Source organism: Saccopteryx leptura, chromosome 4 (genome assembly GCF_036850995.1).
Source record: "Saccopteryx leptura isolate mSacLep1 chromosome 4, mSacLep1_pri_phased_curated, whole genome shotgun sequence".
NCBI classification, from domain to species: Eukaryota; Metazoa; Chordata; class Mammalia; order Chiroptera; family Emballonuridae; genus Saccopteryx; species Saccopteryx leptura.
Genome location: NC_089506.1, coordinates 145363941 through 145378855, shown reverse-complemented (window position 1 = coordinate 145378855; position 14915 = coordinate 145363941). Strand labels below are relative to the sequence as shown.

At 34.4% G+C, this 14915-nt stretch overlaps 1 long non-coding RNA gene across 1 annotated transcript; it reads right to left on the bottom strand.

Annotated features, from left to right (window-relative positions):
- Nucleotides 1-4975: 4975 nt before the first annotated feature.
- LOC136402642 (uncharacterized) lies at nt 4976-10614 on the bottom strand. Its single transcript, XR_010751017.1, has 3 exons — nt 10489-10614; nt 9015-9203; nt 4976-5103 (listed from the first exon to the last, which is right to left on the bottom strand). It is a non-coding gene; the product is annotated as an uncharacterized lncRNA (long non-coding RNA).
- Between the last annotated feature and the right edge of the window lie 4301 nt (nt 10615-14915).

The following is a 14915-nucleotide window of genomic DNA, read 5'->3' as shown; positions in this document are numbered from 1 at the left end:
GGGCTCATCTGGTTTGAGCAAAGCTCATCAGCTTGGACCCAAGGTCGCTGGATTGAGCAAGGAGTTACTCAGTCTGCTGAAGGCCCATGGTCAAGGCACATATGAGAAAGCAATCAATGAACAACTAAGGTGTCGCAACAAAAAACTGATGATTGATGCTTCTCATCTCTCTCTGTTCCTGTCTGTCTGTCCCTATTTATCCCTCTCTCTGACTCTCTCTCTGCCTCTGTAAAATAAAATAAACCAGATCTTATTTATATCATCCTCCATTAATATCTGTTCAAATAATATAGATTAATATTGATAAACATCTTTTGAATAAATATAAAATAAAATAATTAAAATACTATTAAGGAAAATTTTGTATTTTTATTACTATGTATTATTTAAGTGATTGACTAAAATAATTATGATACTACTAATGGTTAGAGGAAGTAGCTTTTAATTTTCTGAATGCATTTTGTTGGTTGAACGACATGATATGGGCATCTGAATCCTTCTGTTTTCGAAAAACCTCCATGTTTGCATATAAAATGGTAAGCATAATTTTATTTGCATGGCTATACCTATATAGAATTAAGGGGAAAGAAAGTTTGCATAAAGAAATAGCTTTTAAAAAATAAGACTTATATTGTCTAAGAGAGAGAGAGAGGAAGGGAGAGAGCAAGAGAGAGAAACACCCATTGGCTCTTGCGTGTATTTGTGCACTCATCGGTTGATTCCTGTGTGTGCCCTGACCGGGGATCGAACTCACTGCCTTAGCATATCGAGACAACACTCTAACCAACTGAGCTTCCTGGCCAGGGCAAAATAAGAGTACTTTAAAAGAACAATTAATGAAATCTTTCTGATACTTTAAAAAATAATATAATAAGCTATATGTAAGGCAACAATCTGTTTTTACTACTTAAAGATGGGAAAGAACATCAAAACTGATTTCATTAATAGAGACTACAAAGTCTTTCTTATTCCTTAGTTCCACTAAAGCCTAAGAAATTTTCATTTCTATGAGGAAAATCTATATTTAAAATTTTGGTTAAAAAATGCATTATAACTTTGTTAAGAAATGCCAGTTATTTGAAGGTATTTGGGAGATACATCATCAGCAAAACTCACATCATAAAAGTCTATACTTAGTACTTTTTTTAAAAAAGAGAAGGTGGATCATGTGATGGCATTTGTGGGTGGCCATGCTTGGGAGATGAAAGGCCTCGGTCCACTGCAGAGGTCTCAGTATGGGCAACAGCGTATTTCCATGTGTGCTTTCTTTCAGTTAATACCCTGGTCAAGTTTCCTGTGTGCTGCTAGCACACAGCAGTTTCTTGATTTGAATTCGCTATCGTGGAGCATGGGTCGTGGAAAAGTTTGATTCAATACCCAGACGTCTGAGAATGTAGTGAAACCGTAATTACCTAGTTTAAAGATTTTCATCATTATCAAAAGTTTTCACAAAGACAAAAATAAATCTGTAGAACTTAAATATATGACTTTAGAGCTGTAAGTTAGAATCTCACTTTGTGATTTTGTAGATGAGGACAATGACTTGCCCAAGGTAGAATTACAAGATGAATTAGATTTTCTGACTTGTAGTCATTCAATCTGTTTCCTCTAAAGAAAACTCTCACCTTAGCATTAAGCACTTGCATGTTGTATAATATTTAATACAGTGATATCTACTTTTTAACCCCAGATCTTTTTTCAAAAGAGCTGATTGAAAGAGCAAGAAAATGTATGTCAAATTAAAACAAGTTATAATTTGGTTACATATGATTTAGTTCTTAGAAGCCCCAAAAGAATATATATAATTTATAAGTTCTAAAATTATACATGATAAAATGAGATGAAATAGACTTGAATTGCCTCTGGAAGTTATTGGGATAAACTTCGTACTACTATGAAATGCCCTCTAAAATTTGGCAATTTGTTTTTCCTTTTATGTTATTTTCCCTAATGAGTTTATGAAGGGTGAAAAAGAGTTAGTGGAAAGGCAGAAAGGAATATCAGAAAAAGAATTGATAAAAATTATTTTCAATCTATCTCCTATGTGGCTTTGTTAAAATATCTTCAGGCCAGATGAGATGAATCATTAAATAAATTTCTATTTTAATACTAAAAAAGGAGAAATGATTTTAAACTTCATTCAGTGTTACTTTAATTTGTACATGAATATCCTTACTCAAAGGAAATTTTAAGGATAGTAGAATCTGTAATTTAAATTCATTTCAGTAAGAAACTAAAGACAAAATTGAGATAATCTTGCTAATACTTTAGCTGTCCCAGTAACAATCAACAATTATTAAGAAATTAGTGATTTTCTAGGTTATGAATATATTAGTTACCATAATGATTGACTGTTTGCAGCTCAAGTCTTTGCTGAGGAGGAAAATAATGATGATAGATAGATGATAGATAGATAGGTAATAGATGATAGATAGATAGATAGATAGATAGATAGATAGATAGATAGATAGATAGATTGTATAGGCTAAGAATAAGAATCCAGGGTTTCAAATATAAGCACAAAAAATTTATGAGAAGTTGTAATCAGTTCTGTCACTATTTAACTTAGCTGGAATACATGCAGAGTTCTGGAACCTTACCCCAAATTGTCTGGGATAATTAGAGAGTTCTGGAAATGATATCCAGTATAAACTGGACTGAACAAAAACTAGACAGCAGGAAGTGTCATTATAAGACACAAAAACCTGAAGACTGAGCCAGTAGAAAAGAGACAGAATATTATGGTGAAAGAATAGTTAATGGAAGGTGTAGAACAATATGAGAAAAGAATAATTAAAAACCTAGTAAAAGTAGTCCTAGAAAATAGATGAAAGTGTTTATGGTTAAGTAGCTAGGAATGTTTATTTTGTAGCCTGGTCCTTAAAGAATATTAGAGAATTAGGTTTTCCTCTCAATATCATGGCACAAATGAGAGGGAAAAAAAGATACCAGGAGAGTTCAGAGGTGTTCATGATAAAAATTTACAAGGTCTCATTCAACTAATTCATAAAACTCAGTAATCCTCACATACTTTCAGCTCTTATTCCCTCATCCCTGTAGCTCCACACCTACGCACACCTGCTACCACTAATTTCATTGCAGGCATCCGGAAGGGCAAATTAAATAACCAGAGTTTTTTGAAATCTCAAGACAATAAAACTGCTAAGACATGTGAAATGATACCTATACTTTGAAGCATTATAAATCTGTAATATTTGGCCCCTAAAATTGAGGAAATTACATCTTATCAATTATATCTCTGTAATCTTGATGACAGATAGGTGATAGTTAGATGATTGATAGATAGATAGATAGATAGATAGATAGATAGATAGATAGATAGATAGATAGATGATATATATTAGTGCTTTAGACCTAATGTTTTTTGCCTAATCAATACTTGTCATTTTCTGAATGAAGTCCCATATCTTGAGCAAAGCAATATTTTCACCTCACCTTCCTCTTATAGAAATATATAGGTCCATCAAAATATTTTTCTAAAGAAAAAGAATTCTCCAAATATAGTATAATTGCGAAATTCATTGTGCTTCAGGATTACATTTGTTAAATTCAGAAGAAGAGGGGCTCTTGGCACTTGTGTGTTATTGGAAATTCCCCAAATACAGACAACAAAGCTCAGTCAGTTTAATCAAATTATCAGCTTTTCCTCAGTCTGTGTTTAGTCTGTGTTTGTCTAATGTCCGGGTGCATATTTTCTACTTAAGAAAATCAATAAATCTGCTGCTTTAAAAAAGGCACATTTGAAATGCAGTATACAGTATATTACACTATCTGATCCACCAATCTGTCTGCTTCTGCCCCACAGAAGGAACAAACAAGAAATATGCCTGAGGAGCTTGCGAGACGTTTAGAAGCTGATGGAGGAAGGGGAGAAAAGGATGCCAGGGAGGTGTACACACCATTCACCTCTGATGTAGAAGTGTGGCATGAAATGTATACCTGAAGCTTCTTACTGCTCTTTTGGATGTTTTTAAGTATCATAGACTGAACTAATTTAATCTTAGCAAAAGATTAGATAAATTAGGCATCTTAGGTAGAAATTCTTGTAATATTCTTTCATTGACACTATTATTACTTCTCTGTTTATCTTGAGGTATGACATCTCTTCCTTTATTATTTGTTTTGTTCTGTAAATATTTGAGTTGTCAGTCTAATATATGATACTCAATTTTTCCACCTGAGTAAAACAATCATTTTCCTCCAGAAATGGTTCTTCATGTACAAGGCACTCTCCGGTTCGCTGCTGTTATCTATTTATTTGCAGCATTACTTTAAACATAAACAAGTAGAAACTAGTTGTTTATGTAAGTCATCTTAAGTATTAATACATTTGATAAATAATCTGTTTATATTTGTTCTGTAAAAATCACCTCACTAATAAAACAAATCAAAGTCCAGGCTTTTCTTAGACACAAACAGAAATATACAGAATTTTGATGGTAGGAATTTGGTTCATTTATTTCCTTGGGTTAATTATGACTTATGAGAATTAGTGCATGTTCTTACCCAGAAGAGTGGATCTATATTAAATTAAATATGAAAGGAAATAAAGAAGAAAGACATCTTGGAGAATAAGAAAAACTTTCTCTTATTGATTGAGACATATATACTTACCAGAAAATAAACTCTATAAATAATAGATTATTAAATGTATGTTATTATGTTAGAGCTTTTGTCCTAAAGATTTACTCACCATTAATCCTTATAAATGGGCCCTGGCTGGTTGGCTCAGCGGTAGAGCATCCACCCAGAGTGTGGAAGTCCTGGGTTTCATTCCCAGTAAGAGCACACAGGAGAAATGACCATCTGCTTCTCCACCCCTTCCCATTCCCTTTCTCTCTCTTTCTCTCTCTCTGTCTCTCTCTCCTCCCCTCTCATAGCCATGACTAAAATGGTTCAAGCAGTTTGGCCCAGGATGCTGAGGATGACCTCACCTGAGGCGCTGAAGTGGCTGATTTACTGAGCAATGGAGCAGTGGCCCCAGATGGGCAGAGCATCTTCCAGTAGGGGACTTGCCAGGTGGATCCTGGTTGGGCACATGCAGCAGTCTGTCTCTGCCTCTCTGTCTTCTTCTGCCTCTCACTTAATAGAAAGAAAAAATCCTTAGAAATAAACTTTTCATGATACAAGTCTTTAATCTTGTAACTAGCAATGATGCTTCTGATTTAGTTGGTTTGAGTAAGGACAGTGCACTGCATTTGGTTGCTAAAGAAATTCTGTTTACTCTTTATCTTTCTGTGCTTTGTTGACAGTGAGAAGATATGGGGAAATAGTGAAATTTACATTCCAATGAATTTGTCAAATATTAATAACTGCCCAAGTAATTCACAACATTTTTATTAATGCTTGTTTATACTCACAGGGGACAATAGGGAGCAATACTGAGGAAGAAAGAGAAAGGCCACTTAAGACAGCATCTTGAATTAATTCTCAGTAAAGAGGAATTTTGACTTGCTAACTCCCTTTCCCCCACAATATTTGATAGCAAATGTTTGCTTTGTTATAAAAATGCAAAAGTCACCATCATTAACTAACTTTCTTGCTTATTTCCAATGATTCTGAGACAATATATTCCCTTTTGGTACACAACTCTCTCTGAATTGGGTTTGCTGTTTCCCCCCACTATTGTTTATGTGAAGAATTTCTAGGCAGAGTAAAAAAAAAAAGGTATTACTTGTGAAGAGAATCCATTTAGTGGAACAGATTAATAGGCTGACCAGTCATTAACTAAAACACAGCTGGGAAGAGGCTATAATCCCCTGATTTCCTTCACAAATGCAGTAAATATTCAAATGAAGCAGTGCACACATTTGCATATGTATTAAACAAAAGCCCAGCTGAAGATTTGGTTTAAAAGCTCTGTTAATGTTTCTCTCTTTTCTACCGATAATTCCTCTACCTGAAGAGTTTGTATTTCACAAATGTCCCCATACTTCTCCCAAAATAGATGTTCCTTTTACTTCAAGAATTATCTTAGAAAACTCTTCAGCTGACCTCCATTAGTTTCTTCATCGAACCCCATTTTTAGCAGGAATAAAAGCCAGCTATCAGGTTAAGTCTATTTCCTCTTCAATAGATATTTTAAATTTGAGTATCTTTGATGTGTACTATGGTGTTGCCACTGTGTTCTGCTAATTTGTAAACAGCACTGATTTTTGAACCCTAGAGAAGAAAGTACTTAAGAAATAAAACTCTGAGGCTTGACCATAATACAACTAATTTGTTAACCCCATAGGCTTTAGGAAGCAGATTCAGACGAGCTTCCTAAATTCTTTCCTCTGTCCTCTGAGAGTTCAAGAAAGTGATGTAACATAGGCCACTTGTTCGGTTAATTATTCCTCAGAATGAGCCTCTATATTGTTACAAACTCGCTGTTCTGCCTTTTCTTTCCCTCTCCTGTTCTTATTCCATGACTGTAATTTCTAAAGTCACATTCTAGGGCACACCTGACCTTAGGGTCTTCTGGGTTGCTTATCCTGAAGTGGTGTGAATCCCTCCCAAGGTGAAGAAATATAATTAGAAGAAAAAGAGATCATTCAGTGAGGAGCCCAAGGTAGGACACAAGGGGTTACTTTGTAAGGGAAAAGCTAGACTGCAATAAAAAAATTAAGTGATTTCTGAAAAGAAAAAGAGAACTCTGTAGTTAAAGAAAGAAGCATATGAAAGATCAGCAAGGTAAGTTGACTTTCACTTGTTTTCAACACTGTTACTCTAGAAGTTTTGTCCCACCTCCCTTTCCCAGTGGAGACAGAAAAATAAGGCTGCAGCTAAAACCCCAGGGGTTCCTATGTTAAAGTGAATTTATGCTTTCTTTTCTAGTTGTAGGCAGTTGACTGTAATTATTATACATATATATGAAGACATACATAATGATATATACATATATTTAATATAATCTACATATACATTTATATTTGTACACTATATATAAATATGTTTGCATACATTTAAGAAATCTTATTGACTCTCAGCAAAGAGAGGCATTTAGATTTTAAATCTGTGAACTTTATAAGGTAGTAAGTTAGTTCTAAAAATACTAAATCAAACTTTGGGCCTTTAATATTATATTTTTAACTAAGTAACAAAGAAATTATTTTTGCCAACATGTACTTAAATGCATGAGAGGAATCTTATTAGTAATTTGTTAGTTTTTTTTCTATTCAACATCCTGACGTGTTTTAATTCTGCTATGCTTAGGAGCAAGTGTAAACAATAAGGCTTTCCACAGTTGTGATAATAAAAGATTTTTTTTCCTTCTCCATCACATTTACAAAGCATACTTTCAGGGAGAAAGTCACTATGATATAAATGATAGTGCTCTGTATTTTTAACAAAACTATGTCAGCATATTCTGTATTATTCTTTTTTTTTACAAGTAATTTTTTTTTCCCTGAAGAAAATAAAAGCTTTAATACCAGGAGGGTAGTTTGAACATATGCTCTAGCTGATATTATCAAATACAAAAGGGCACTTCTAAGAATCATGTTGCACAGTGTATCTATGAACATTACAGGGTGACAAAGTGCGATACAAGTAGGTTTACAACTGTGAGTATGTGAAACAGTTAATTTGTACTATTCTTTATTAATTATTGCATTGTTTTCCATACGAACAACTATTAACCTAGTTTTGACCCACTCTATATTTTGAAAAGGCTTCAAAGCTTCCTAATGCATATAAAACATGGCAAAATAACAGTTGGGAATACTCTGGGTTTTATTTTTCACTTATTTCATTAACAGGTTGTTAAATTTAATTTCTATTCAAGTCACATTGGAGAAGACATGGAGTTACCTTATTTTAACACACTAAGGCTTAACACGGTGAATTTCTCAGAGGAAGACCTGTTGAATTTAAATACAGCTTCTTTTTGTTTATTTGCTTGCTATTACATTTAAACTTTTAATAAACCATGGTACACACACACCCATTTTGTTTTATTATCCTCAAGCTTCTGAAAGTGTATCTAAAAGTTTCTAGTAAAATCCACTCACACATTTATCCACAGCCCCTTTACTGTAGCTCCTCCATAAATTAAGTAATATTGGGAAGATCCCTTAGAAAAAATAAAAATATCATTCCCCATTTGTATAGGAGGTGGAACTCATTTTTAAAATAACTTTCAAAAGAATTCTCTCTTTTAATTTTCACGCATTACTTTCTGTTGTTATTAGTATTAGAGTCATTATATTCAGCACAAAAGTTGTTTTATAATCACATTTTTCCTATATTTTCTTTACGTTATTGTGAAGCTTCCAAGTCACAAGAAATCGGGGTGTTACATGTTGGCGTTAGAGCTTCCTAGTCAGATGTATTTTAAAGATTCTAGAACTAATGCAATTAATCATAAGCTCTGAAGTAACAAAACTAACAGGGAGTTAGCATTTCAGTCCTCATGGCAGGAAGGTTTTTATCAACTGTTCTGTCTGAGCAAACGCAGTGTGTTCTGCAGTCCAGTCTGAGGGCACGGCTGCCCCAGAATTGGAGCGGTTGTGGATATTTTGGGATGCTTTCATTAGAAGGCATAGAGTACAGTTAAGAAACAGGCTTGGGGCGCCAGCATATGATTATGGCAAGACGGGCTGACCACTGGGAAATTGCTGAGCTAACAGGCCGGGTGTCAGGCTGACCTCCCTTGGGGCCAAGTCCACAGAGAGCCACCACCCAGCACACCTTCTGAGGGGTAATCTGAAGCACTCAGTGTTTGTTCTAAATAAATACTCATCCGAGCAACAGATATTTTTGTAAGACAAAAGTATTGTCCTTTTTCAAAGGTTCTGTTTATGACTCGTCTTGCCTTTCTATTTTTAAAGGTGCTTGTATCCAAAAAAATTCCCTTATATTTACTTTAGAATGATCCAGCATCCTTGCTGCCTGCTCCATTGGTGGCGGTGGGTGGTGGGTGTGTGTGTTGGCAGGGGATTGGTGAAGGGGGTTACAGAGGAGCACTAACCACAATGCAAGAATCACACACTTAGCCGGCTACAACTTACCCAGAGCTTGTTCAGAGAACCATTATGTAAAGCAGGTATTTTTTAGACTTCTATTTAATGACAGTTAATGCTTCAGGATAAAATCTTTCCAATTTCAATTTGTGGTTAACAAAATATTTTTTTCTTGTGTTTCTTGCTTCTTTTAGCACCCAAGCTTGATGGTTTATTTTTCTCTTGATTTTCAAGCAGCTTATTTATACAAAGCATGCAAAAGAATTAAAATGAGAAAGAATTTAAAGAAGGTGTCACTTGATAACCATGACAACTCAGAAGGCAATAAGAAGAAATTTGGAATCTAATATTTGTTTTATGAGAAACAGAAAACCTGGCAATTGAAGCAACAGTCTTCTGTTACCTGGCATGATTAGAGCATGGTTAAAATAGAATAAATCTGAAAAAAATGAAAAAATGTTAATTTGATAACTTGGAAAGGAAAAAATACATAATAAAAATCCACTATTGTCACTATCATCTCACAACATCTCAGAGTCTTTCTATTTGAAAACACAATACCTACTGAGGCCCTAATGCTCGTCCATTCCGCACCCGCACTTCCTCCCCCACTTCCCTAATGCCCGTCCACTCTGTACCCCTACTTCCTCCCCCACTTCCCTAATGCCCGTCCATTCTGTACCCCTACTTCCTCCCCCACTTCCCTAATTCCTGTTCACTCCGTACCCTACTTCCTTCCCCATTTCCCTAATGCCCATTCACTCTGTACCCCCACTTCCTCCCCCACTTCCCTAATGCCCGTCCACTCTATACCCCCACTTCCTCCCCCACTTCCCTAATGCCCGTCCACTCTGTACCCCTACTTCCTCCCCCACTTCCCTAACGCCCGTCCACTCTGTACCCCTACTTCCTCCCCCACTTCCCTAATGCCCGTCCACTCTGTACCCCCACTTCCTCCCCCATTCCCTAATGCCCGTCCACTCTGTACCCCTACTTCCTCTCCCACTTCCCTAATGCCCGTCCACTCTGTACCCCTACTTCCTCCCCCACTTCCCTAATGCCCATCCACTCTGTACCCCTACTTCCTCCCCCACTTTCCTAATGCCCGTCCACTCTGTACCCCCACTTCCTCCCCCACTTCCAGCGCACTGGAAACCCTCTTTTATGAGGTTTGCATTGGGCAATAGTGTGTATGTTTTCTTAAATCACAGGAAAAAATGAAATAAGCAAGATAAATTAATTATGATAGACTAAAATCATGCTAAAGTATTGACTCTTAGGGTTTCAAGGATTTCAATTTAATTCAGTATGATTTAAATAAACCTGTTGAGTTTTTGTGAATCAAAATTTGTATGTCAAGTTTGGATGCTACAACAGGCAAAAGATGTATTATATATCAAAAGAGAGACAAAATTCAGATTGGAAGTGACTGTCAAGTTTCTGCTTAAAAGACAACAATTCAAAATAAAGGAAAATTAGTTTCTACAGAGAAGGAATGTGTAAAATATCAGACCTTACTTACTTTATGGTTTATCTTCAGTTGTAGGCATGTTTGTGTGCATGAGCATGTGTGTGTTCATGCACGCACTTTCCCTGACCACACATTTGACTCTTCTCTAATATATTTCCTCTTTGATTGTTTTTTTTTTCTTTCCTTTTTAGATAAATATATCTTAAGGTCTTCTTCAGCAATTCCAGGCCATCTGTCCTTGAGTACTAAATAAGTATTCGTGGACACATGGCTTCCCCCTCCAGACTGAAGGAGGTTCTTTAGAACAGCTAAGAGAGATGACCCAGCAGCAGTGGTAAAGACGACTAAAAATATTTAGAGGAAAAAAATAAGACTCACCAACTTTCTCTTTACTTCACTCCCCATTTTTTCTTAAGTTTATTTTATGATTTACCATTGGAATCTGCCCTAACAGAATGCAATTGCATAATTGCCTGCCAAATTAGATATAAGCTTATTTTTTAAAGGTAAAGAATTCTTGTATCAGAAGAAATAAATTAAAAAAAAACAAAACCCTTTAACTTCCTTTTAAGCCAGGGTTGCTTATATTCCCATGTAGTATAATTGGAAAATATTTAAAAACCAAAAAGGTGAGTATGTAAAAAAGCATTTGAAATTTCCACTTCTGTAGAAGCTACTGGATGGTTGGTAGATATCTATTTTTAGTAGTTTAATACGGTTGTCCCCAAAGAACAGAAATGCTTTCAAATAACTTACTTAAATTGTAAGGCATTAAGGAAACACATTTTTAAAAGAAGCAGTCAATGTATTGAAATTCTACATAAAGACTGACTCTTATTCCTTTCTAGTTGACCAATACTTTGATTTTTGCATGTAGAAAATTGACTCATTTTATTCCCAAGCACTACTAGTTTCTTATATAAGTTTGTAAGTTTATTAAAGCATTTTATCTAATGAAAAATATTTTAATTGGATGTAAATTATCACTTTATATTTTCACAACAGATGCTGTGCAAATTACATGAACTTATATGAATTTCTGAGCTACTCATAAGTATTCAGAAAACTGCTAAAACCTGTTAACTGAATAGAAGATAAGATATTTCTATCCTTTTTATGGACTAAACCCTGCTTATGTAAAAATCATTGGGCATTCTTTCCCCTGAAACTTAAGTAATTATGTATAAACAAGTGTTTCTTCATTCTTATATCTATGCTATATATGCTTACACCTATACTAAGTATAGCCCAAAATGATGTTTTCTAGAATTTAGATTACAAAATGACTGAACACTACCTGTCATATACTTTAAGTTAAAAGAAAAAACTTTGCTCAAAATTGCTATTATCTACAATCAAATTTTTCCTTAGGATGCTTTTGGTTTATCTCTAGTTATTAGTATTTAATTTTCTAAAAAAATATGTTTCTTTAAAAAGTCTATGATAAAACACTTTTGCATGTTTTTTTAAAGAAATTAGTAATATTTTAAATGGTCCTTTAATTATGATGGCACAAACAGAGCAGCCGTCTGGTGGATTCAACAGAACGAAAGTCAGACATCCGAGAAATATTCATCTCCTCTATTTGACACACAAAATTTCCAGTTTTACAAACCTTCTTTTAAAAATGTATATTGTATATGCTATTAAAACTGGACTTTGGGGGGGTGCCTGTGTGTGCGTGTAGGGGGAAGAGGCGATGAGGTGCGAAAGAAGGAACTGAATTTAGGTGGTGATGAATTTCATTAAGCAGTACGTGTTCATCAGTGTGTGTCTTACAGTGTTCAGTGTTTTTTATAGAATGTTTTCCCCCTTAAAAAAAACAAAAACCAGTGGGTGTTCAGCGGGTTCTTTTGTTGTTCAATCTGTTAATTAAAATTTTGCAACAAATCTTAAATGAGGAACAAAGTATGGTAGAAAGGTCTTACATTAAAATTTAGAAAATGTAAATGTCAAATCAAAGTCAGAATTATAAACATGAGTGGAAAAATACCAAAAGATTTTATATGTTTGAAAAGAAAAAGCACAGCACCCTCTCAGAAACATAAAGCTAGAATGAGAGACACATCGGGATCTGATTTGAAATGGAAAGAGGACAAAAGCAGCAGGACAGAGAGTAGATAATACGGCCATGTATTTACGGTCTCCTTTTCTAATTCAGAGTTCTCCAAATCCTGGATGACTGGGCAGAGATCAAGGAGCTGCTTCACCTCTAACATACCAAATCATAAAAAAAAAAAAGGAAGAAAAGAGTTTAGAAAAAGAGACAAAGGAGTAGAAACATCTGGCTCTTAGGCTGATGATTAGTCCAACCTTCCCTAAATATGACTCAAGCTTCAAGCTACCAGTGTAAAGCATTGCTTATATGTTTTGGGGCCCCATTAATAATTTTTTTTCAGTAATTTTTTTCAGTTTACTTTGTCAAATTCTTGATGGATATCAATGAATGAATAATTTGAACCTTACACCTGTAAATTTTAAGTTAATTTCACTGAAGGAATATAATTGGGCAACTACTTATAGATAATCCATTTAAAAATAATTCGTATTACAATGAAACAGCAATTGCATTCTCTGGGAAGAATACATATAGCATAATGGAATAGTAAAGACATTCAAATCAAAAGACCTAAATTATAAATTTTTATTTTGTTTATTACCAGGTATTTGGTCCTAGGCAAATTACCTACCTCCCTGAGCCTTCACTTTCTCCTCTGTAATCAGGACATAATAATTGCTTCATCATGGACTAATTATGAATATCAAGTATAATAATATATGTAAAGTGTCCAAAAACTGTTTGTGCTTATAGTGGGTGTTTATAAAAAGTAAAGTGCCTCTCCTCTGCTCACCTTGATCTGGACTGTAATGGTGTATGGTCAGTTTAATCAACAGAACAGTGATTGCTCAGAAATTTTCTGGAACAATTAGAAATTCTTTGGGATATTTTTAGTATTGACGTCAACAGTCTTCTTTATAAAGCCTATGATCAATGCAAAGTGGATTTTCATATTTAAAAGACATATCTGGGTAACTCTGGCAGGGGAGTTTTCTTTTAAAAATCCCCTATTGAGAGCTATAACTTCCATGAGTTCTACTAAAAGAGGTAATAATGTTATTGTTTTATTAACAAGTTCTCCTAATTCATGTATATACAATCTCACAATATGAGTATGAAATGTGATCCACACAAATAATACTTAGAATTGTGATATTATCACAGTCAAATAAATTTTATAATGATAAGATTTAGGTAAAAGGAAGATTTTCATTATTTTACAAAATAATTACCAGACTTCTCTCTCAATATTTGATAATAAAAATAAATTTAAATGGATTTAAATTGAGACACTTAACCATTTTAATAGTGAATAAATAATAAATCATCTAAATGAAGCAGTTTTGAAATTAATATCTTTAATTGGGGCATATTAGTTAATTTCTACATAGTTATTTTTAACTTATGCTATAATGCATGTTTGTTACCTTTCAAATTGTGTACAAATAATGCAGATGGAACTGACAACTAGCAGATCTTGTATAAAACAGAAAAATTGATATTCTGCAAATGAGAAAAATAACTTTTAAAAAAATTACATTATACTATAATGCTTCATAAAATGTTAATACTTCCTTTCTGTGGCTTGACAAAAAGAATACGCTTCTGGTCAATAATATATAGAGTATATTTTGTCTCTCTTTAGATTTGTCTGAAAGTCATAATGGCCGTCCTCTAAGTAAGTCTATAAGTGTAGAGTTTTACTACAGTCATTTTGGAGAAAGTATAACTAAATATAATGGTGTCATTTATTATAATTAAAAAATTGATAAAGTTCCATTTTAAACTGATTACACTGTAGTTTTTAACTTTAAACACATGAACATGTATGTACACACACACTCTCCTCATTTTTTAGCTTTTAACTATGCTCACAAAAGCACCACTCAAGCTGGGTTCTGGGCTGATCTCAGAAATAAATAGAGAAACATAGTAGGGCTGCTCCGAAGTTAAATGAGTTCTATTCTATCTGTCTAAATATTTTTTGGAGTCTAGAAATGCCTAATGGAACTAACATCAGTTAAGAAAAATTTCATAAGGCCAAGCTCAAACTTTGCTTTCCACATATAGCAGAAATAGTTTAAATAACTGTGGGAACAGAAACACAAATACTTTGCCAGAATCTGGTGTGTAAAGTAGTAATAACCCCTCCCCCTTGCTGTCAGACAGAGTGCCACGTAAGGAAAGGGGAACAGGGCTGCAGGGAAAGAGGGCTGTGGAGAGTGTGACAGGAAAGGCCAATAGAAAGGAAAACGGAAAGGGTCTGGCTGACAATGAATATTATTTTATAAAACTCTGGTTTGATTGATAAGACAACAAGGTAAAGAAATTGTTTGTGGTTAGTTCAGGCAGTAAAACAGTCCATCTGGATTGGCCTAAGTGAAGTTTCTGTCCAAAGAACATAGTTTGACCATTAATT